The sequence below is a fragment of the Neopelma chrysocephalum genome, unplaced genomic scaffold, assembly GCF_003984885.1.
Source record: "Neopelma chrysocephalum unplaced genomic scaffold, ASM398488v2 Primary Assembly neopelma1_80b, whole genome shotgun sequence".
NCBI lineage: Eukaryota > Metazoa > Chordata > Aves > Passeriformes > Pipridae > Neopelma > Neopelma chrysocephalum.
The window spans coordinates 9,526,227-9,533,315 of NW_020897742.1; the positions used below are offsets into that span (position 1 = coordinate 9,526,227).

Genomic DNA, 7,089 nt, shown 5'->3' on the forward strand with positions numbered 1-7,089 from the left:
CTGCAGTAAATTAAGAAACAAACCTAATTTTTTTTTTTCTTCTGGAGCTTCCCCTTATAAATTGCTTAGGAAGATTTTCAAAGTTCATTCTAAGTCACTGTAATTCGGTTTTGCATTAAATTGTTAAGATAAAACATTGCAGTGGTAATATAATTGATAAACATAATGCACCAAACATATCTCTGCTGCAATTCTTCTGAGGAAAATTGAAATTAAAGAATAACAAGGACTAACAGTCTAAGGAGATATCAAGGGTATGCTCATGGTTGCTTCTACTAGTATCACTGGTGAATTTAACCCTGAAAATCACTTTCAAGGCACATAAGGAAGATGTGCATATTGTAGTTATGAATGGTTTGGCCTTATAATGTACTCACCCTTAGCACTTCAGGAGTTGAATCCACAACAGTCATCTTTCTTCCTTCCTCCTTTGGATAATGAAGAGACTAGTTATGGCTCTTGGGCTGGACTTATGTTTCTCTTGCCACCTTCAGAGCTGTGTAAACGAGAGGGATGGAAAACCTTATCCCAGTGAGTAGTTACTGGTTCCTCCCTGGCCAGTAACTTAAAGGATTTGTGTAGTTGAATTTGATCTGTCTAAAAGCCAGACTTCTGGACTAAAGTAGTCATCTCTACCTTCTGTAGTCATTGGAGAGGAAGGGCCAGTTGGACAGAGCAAACCATCCCATCTGTCTTAGGATGCTGATGAATTGCCCTGTGAAAGTACTTGTTTCTAGATACTAGAGTAAACTTAGGCAATCATCTCAGCCTATGAAAAAGGGTGAAAATATTCATATTGTAGTGGGAAGCTGTCAGTAATCAAGGAATAGTCCAATCTACCTACATGCAGGAGTGCGTTGATCCCAGTATTGCTATGCTTATTTCTCATAAATTATTTAAAAGGATGCATGACTCTAGATCTAGAGCAGCACTTCGATAAGACTTAAGTATTATTGTAACTCAAATTACTTCCCTATTTGGAGAACTCAAGCTCTGGTACCTGTTGTGATATGCTCCTCAGAAGGGAGCTCTGGAGGTCATCTGCCCTAACCTCCCACCCAGACCAGATCCAGCTTCAAAGGTAGATGAGATTGCTCAGGTCCAGTGGCACGTTGAACATCTCCAAAATGAGCAAAAAAGTTGTCATTTGTTGGATGTACAAGTCAGCAATCCCAGCCTTCATTATTTTTTTGTCTTTTTTTCCTCCCATCTTATAACAGTAAATCATATTCTGCAGAGTTCCCATTTTGGAATTACCATCTGAGCTGATTGCAAACTCAAAGGATACAATTCCAGTAGTCTAATCAGGTGCTGCATCTTTGGGGTATCATGTAGCAGTGTTTGAGGATTGCCCTCCAGAGATATTGCCAGCTATGTATATTTTGCTTTCTTGTGAAAGAATGCTTTTCATTGTTTTTCATTTCATTTTGGATTTAAACATTTCTGTAAAAGGTATAAAGGTTTCTGTTTCCAAGCAAGGTTGTTATCTTGGAGACCAATGACAGGCATTTGGATAAGGCCAGAACCAGTATTTCACATCTCCATTGCATAACAAATGACAATAACAGAGAACTTATTCCTTCAACCTATTGTATTTTTGTCTTTAAAGGGCAATACTTTAATTTCAGATACTCAACTAAATCTAGGGAGACAGTTATACTTTCTACAAAGCTGGGAAAAAACACAGAACCCTTTTTTTTTTTGCCATCTCCAGGTGAAAGAAAAAGGCTATTTCTCGCTATGCAGTCTTATGGTTTGCAGATACTACTTGTGAGTATTTCAGTGGCATTGTGATTTACCTTGCAGTTTTCGCAAATTTGGTTCAAGGAGACTTTGTCATAATAATTTCAGTCAGTTCCAAACCCAGACTTCAGGTTTTTGATAGTAGGAGAATTCCAGACTTAAAGCCTGTTTTTGAGAACTGTTGATTCTCAAGCATTCTTACAGACTTCTGAGAGTCACAAGTACTCTACATTTCTCTTTATTAAATTTTGGAAAGGTGTCTACTGTGATGATTTTTCCCCTCTTGGTATTAAAGCTACCCTATTCTACCTCTGCTGTGGCACAATATAAATTGCTTTTGTATGAGCTGCGTTTCCCACTGAGTTGCAGAGACTTTGGATTCAAGAACAGCACTGTCAGGATGAAGCTTTCCTAAGAATTTTTATTTCTATTAAAACCTTCAATGTGAACATTTTTAGTAACACTTTTCAACTTCTGTTACAGTAGGTATGCTTTCCTAAGCAGATGAGGCATGTTACCTCTCTATGGGCGTCCTTCTCATGTCATAGCCAAAAAATGGCAGTTTAAAAATCTTCTATTTGGACTTAATAACTTTAGGCAGAACCTTGTAGTGCAAAACCTCAGATGTTTTAATGCATAAAAAAAAGATACTCTGTTGCATACACCTAGCCAAATCAATTATTCAGTAAAATGTTTGTGGTGAAGCAGCAGTTAATAGAAGAGTGGCAGATGTCATACACAGAAGTGTCCATTTCACTATGGTGCTCCGTGGTCTGTTGTGACAGCTAAATGAAGCAGCTCAACAGCTGTCAGCATGTTAATGTTTTGGATTAAATAAACACGCTTGGAAGAACTTTCTTCTGATTTTAAGACTTAATGACTTTGATGGCAGCCATGCTTCTTTGCAAATGAAGTTTGAAGTGTTTTGTAAGTGAGGCCAGATGCAATGAGGAATAACATTGGACTGCGAGGTAGACCAGTGTGTTTTAATTTCATTGGAGCTGTGTAACTCTGAACCACAGTGGAGCTTAAGATTTTCTACTCAGTATAAACACTAGGTTTAAAGCAAGGTTGCAGTGAGGTAGATAGTTTTCTTCCTTTGCTTGATACCCTTTAATAACTTTAAATAAGAGAAGTTTTTAAACTTGCAAAAAATTAGGAGACAAATCAATCAGGAAAGCTGGACGCATATCAACATAAATCCAGTATAACTGTCCATTTCAGTCAAATTCAATGCAGAAAACTCAGGGGTGAATGCATGATCATTTAAAAGTATTTGTTTGGGGTTTCTTTTGTTGGTCGGTGATTGCTTTATAATGTGGGCAGCTGATTTCCCATGAAATCTTCTGCCTGAGGATTTTCTCAATTGCCTTCCTGACCTCAACTATTTTGGAGTTGCAGTGCCTGATAAGGATGTAATATATGGACAGATTCTGCTGCATGTAGCTGGCCAGTCGTCAAATGTTTTCAAGTAGCTTATCCATTTCCCAGGATCTGAGAGGTGATCTGTTATTGTTATTAATGAAATACAGTTGGTGGGATTCTCATTGCCATGATAGTTGTCATGTTTGGCTGTCAGGCTGAGTAGGGGCATATCTTTCAACACCAAGACTGCTGAAGAACAATAAGTTAAGTTATCATCACAGTTTTTTCCTCTTCACCTTTTGTTCTGCTGCTCTTTTTCTCCAAGTGTCTGCTTCTGACTATGGCCAGCCAACTTGTGTCATAAAACAAGAAACACACAGGACACCGAAGTTCTAGATCTTTCACCCAGGCTTGAAGGAAGCATCTTAAAAGTTAGAAAGAAGCACTTGTGATGGCACCTGAGGTAACTGCAGTGGTGCTACATCTTTAACTGTGTCAATGGATGGAGCAACAGTCACTTATTTCCTTACACTCCCTGCCATTCCCAGTATCTAACTTTAAAGAATGCAAGCATAAGCAATTATTGAACGTCTTATCCTTCTGCTCTGTCCTCATTTGTTCAGTGAATGAGAGTGGAAGCCTCTTTGAGCTCCTTTGAGAAATGCACCAGGGCCATGGAAGATGGGAGAAGAGCTTTGCCTGGGAACTCTACCTAAAAAGTAATTTTTTCTCCATTAACCCTGTAAGCTTTATAATGTAGCTTTCATTAAGAAAGCTAAAACCAGCAACAGCTAGATGAACTCACTCTTCTAATCTTAAAAAAAAAGTAAATGTGTGTACAACAAGCAATGATCTAAATATTACAAAAATTTGTATGAAGTAAGTGAAAGTAAAGTGTAATGCTGTTGAAAAATGAGTTTTGCTGCAACTTAAGCGTAGAAGTTTGCAGACTTTTTTTGCTTGGGTTTTTCATTTGGTCACTGCTTCAGGAGTCCCAGGTTTGAAATTGTGTGGCAGCCACCCCATATTTAGACCAGAGGGATCAGAAGGGAGGCCTTAATAGCCATTGTTTCAGAGCCCTATGGGAACAGGTCTGACAGACTTGTTTTCTGGAGTCTGTGAGGCCATTGTTAGTGTGCTGATAGAGGGGAAAAGTCTTTGCATTTTTCTATATTCACTTGTTTTCTCTTCTGAATTATTGCAGTATTCTCATCAGTTAGCAGACAGGCCACCATGCCTTGCTTGGTGAGCTTTCAGCATGCCTTGTCCTCTGTTTCTCAGGCCAGAGGTGCCCCTTTGAGTTCTCACACATCTGTCCTTTCTTCTTTGGTCTGACCAGGTGTGGCAGTGGTGTTTTGGTGGTGTTTGGTTGGTAGATTTTATTGTGTTTTCTTAGCAAGCCTAGACAATCACAGCCGTAAGTGAGGGTGGTAAAATATGTGGAGAACTGGAACATCTGAAAATCAGGTCCTTAATTCATGGTCATGACTGTCAAAACTTCTGAACTGGTTTTGATGCCATAATAGACAATTACATGGTCTTGGAAGCAGTTCTAATGACAGTAATTTTTCACTAACTTCTTTTTCATGCTCACCCTCAAATTCTCATTTAAGAGCCTGGCATGTAGAAATTTTAATTTGTATTTCTGAAACCTCTAAAAATCTGGTTTGTACAGCTGTTTTTTTCTGTGGTTTTCCCTAGAAAATACTTTGTTACCTTTACTTTTCACCCATATGACAAATAAATGAGTTTTAATTATTGTTTTTGTAGGGATTGAATCTCTTTCATGTTTTGATTTTTAAGTTGAAATTGAGTAAATAAATTAAATGCAATCTCCACGTCAATAGAAAGCAAGGAAGATTATGAAATAAGGCTTTACATGTGTAGCTTTGCAACAATAGAATAAAAAGTGGAATAATGAACTGTAAATGTATCTAATTACATAAATAATGCATTTGTGTAATTGTCTAGTAGGGGTGTGCTAATGAAACAATTATTTTTAATTGTAGGATGCTTGATTGTTTCAGAAATATAATTGATTCTAATAAAGAATCAGTTAAATGTTGGTAGTAATTGTATTTATTAAATATAATATATTATTATAGTTTAGAAACGTTTTCAAAAAAGGAAGTATTAAAGGACTATACTGGTGTTAAGTGTTCATACCATTGGGCTTACTGTAATAGTGCACAATAAAAAAGAAATGTGTTTTATTCTCATCTTCCTTTGTTATCTCATCTGATCTCTGAGGCTAAACAAGGGTTTAGATTTGATTAGTATTCATGAGTCTTAGCTTGCTGCATGAGGTGGGCTTTGATAGAAACCAAGTGCTCGCACTCTTTCAACAGTGTGATACCTGCAGTCCTGACCAGATCTTAAGAGTAGTGCTCTGCACAGCAGGGTGGTGGTGCATGGGGAATCTGTACCTGCCTCCCTTCCCCAGGCGTCCTGGCAAGCAGTCAGCTCAAGATATCTTCTGAACTGGTTTTGGATTGTAGTTCATCATGTGAAACTGTTAGCTTTTACCTCAAACTAGTTATTGTTCTTTTTGTAAATAAAACTTTAGTAATTTTAACTTAAAGGAACTTAGTGTACATGTTGTGCACAGAGGAGGCACTTGGTCTGCCTTCCCGTGACTCTGCTGGCTGTTCAAATACAAAGGACAAACAACTAAATGAAGTTGATAGGACTCTAAATGGATGGTGAGCTGACCGGGTAAACGAAGAGGGCTCTGTTTTAACATAGACCTCATTTTGGTGCCATATGCAGGTGCTTTGTTAATGCTGAACCTTTTTTGGCCTTTGTAGAAAGGGCCAGTTTTGAGGCTTATTACACTGTGGATGGGAGAGTGGATTGTCCATTAAGTGCATAAAGTACAGATCATATGTGCAGTTCATGTTCCCATGGGTTTACGGGTCCTAATCAACAAACTTGACCAGTTGTGAGCCCAGGAAAAACTGAAATCTGCACTAAAGAGTAGGTAAAGCACAGAGCTCCCCTCTAGGGGAAGCTGTCTAAGGACCTTTGTTCTACTACTGCTGTTCTGTGAGAAGCATTTTTCGACAAGTGTGCAAAACACAGATAGTAAATATAGAGAGTGCCATCTACTGACGCATGTGGCATATACGCGGCATTGTCCAGAAACGTGCCGAGTCGATAGTTGTTGTGCTCCAAATGGCTTCCTGACTGTAGGTGCAAGTGTGAGTCGAGCTCAAGCTTGACTTTCCCCTGTAGCATCTTAAAGGAATCAGTCAAGCTGCCTGATGTAACCTTGGTATTTCTAAAAACTTGTTCTTGTAACCCAAATCCCAAGATTGATCTGCAGAGTTTCAACAAGGAGGAGGGTTTTTTTTAAAAATTATTCTTTTCAAATCAGGGAAGTATCTAAACTGGGTATTTTCTGAAGTTTTTTGACCCAGTGTCACTGAAAATGTGGAGTAACTTTGTGTTGTCCTTTAGGTCTTTTGCTGGATGGGCTGCTGGGGAGCTGCAGAAGTGGAAGTTGGGTCACCTCCCCATGTTTTGTTTTCCTCAGGAAATTGAACGTTGAGTTTTCATTTACTACATAAAAGTGCTCTATCAGACAATATCTGACTATCACTTTAAATTGCTCCTTAGTTTGACAAAGAGGAATTATCAGAACTACTTGCTTTCCTGACTTTGGGGGCTAATTATTTGAGTAACGAGTTTTTGGACTTGAGGATGACGATAATATTCGATTTATTTTTTTTTTTTCATTCTAGCACTGTTTTCTGAATGTAAAGGGGGGGTGTGGCAAAGAGAGCACAGAAAAGGGAATTTTGGGCTTCCCCCTTCCCCCCAAGAACTGATCGTACTGCTCAGAAAAGCTTAAAAAGAAGAACATTATGAAATATTCAGCTGGGAGTGAAGAGCAAAACAAAAACCCTTGTTATTCCACTGTATAAATCTGCAATGCATCATATCTGGAATGCTGCACTCACCTTTCGTCTCCCTACTTCA

General features: G+C 38.5%; 1 long non-coding RNA gene across 1 annotated transcript; it reads left to right on the forward strand.

The window, feature by feature from the left end:
- The first annotated feature begins 326 nt into the window (after positions 1-326).
- LOC113970944 lies at positions 327-5,413 on the forward strand. Its single transcript, XR_003535392.1, has 3 exons — positions 327-341; positions 2,227-2,229; positions 3,530-5,413. It is a non-coding gene; the product is annotated as an uncharacterized LOC113970944 (long non-coding RNA).
- Positions 5,414-7,089: the final 1,676 nt, after the last annotated feature.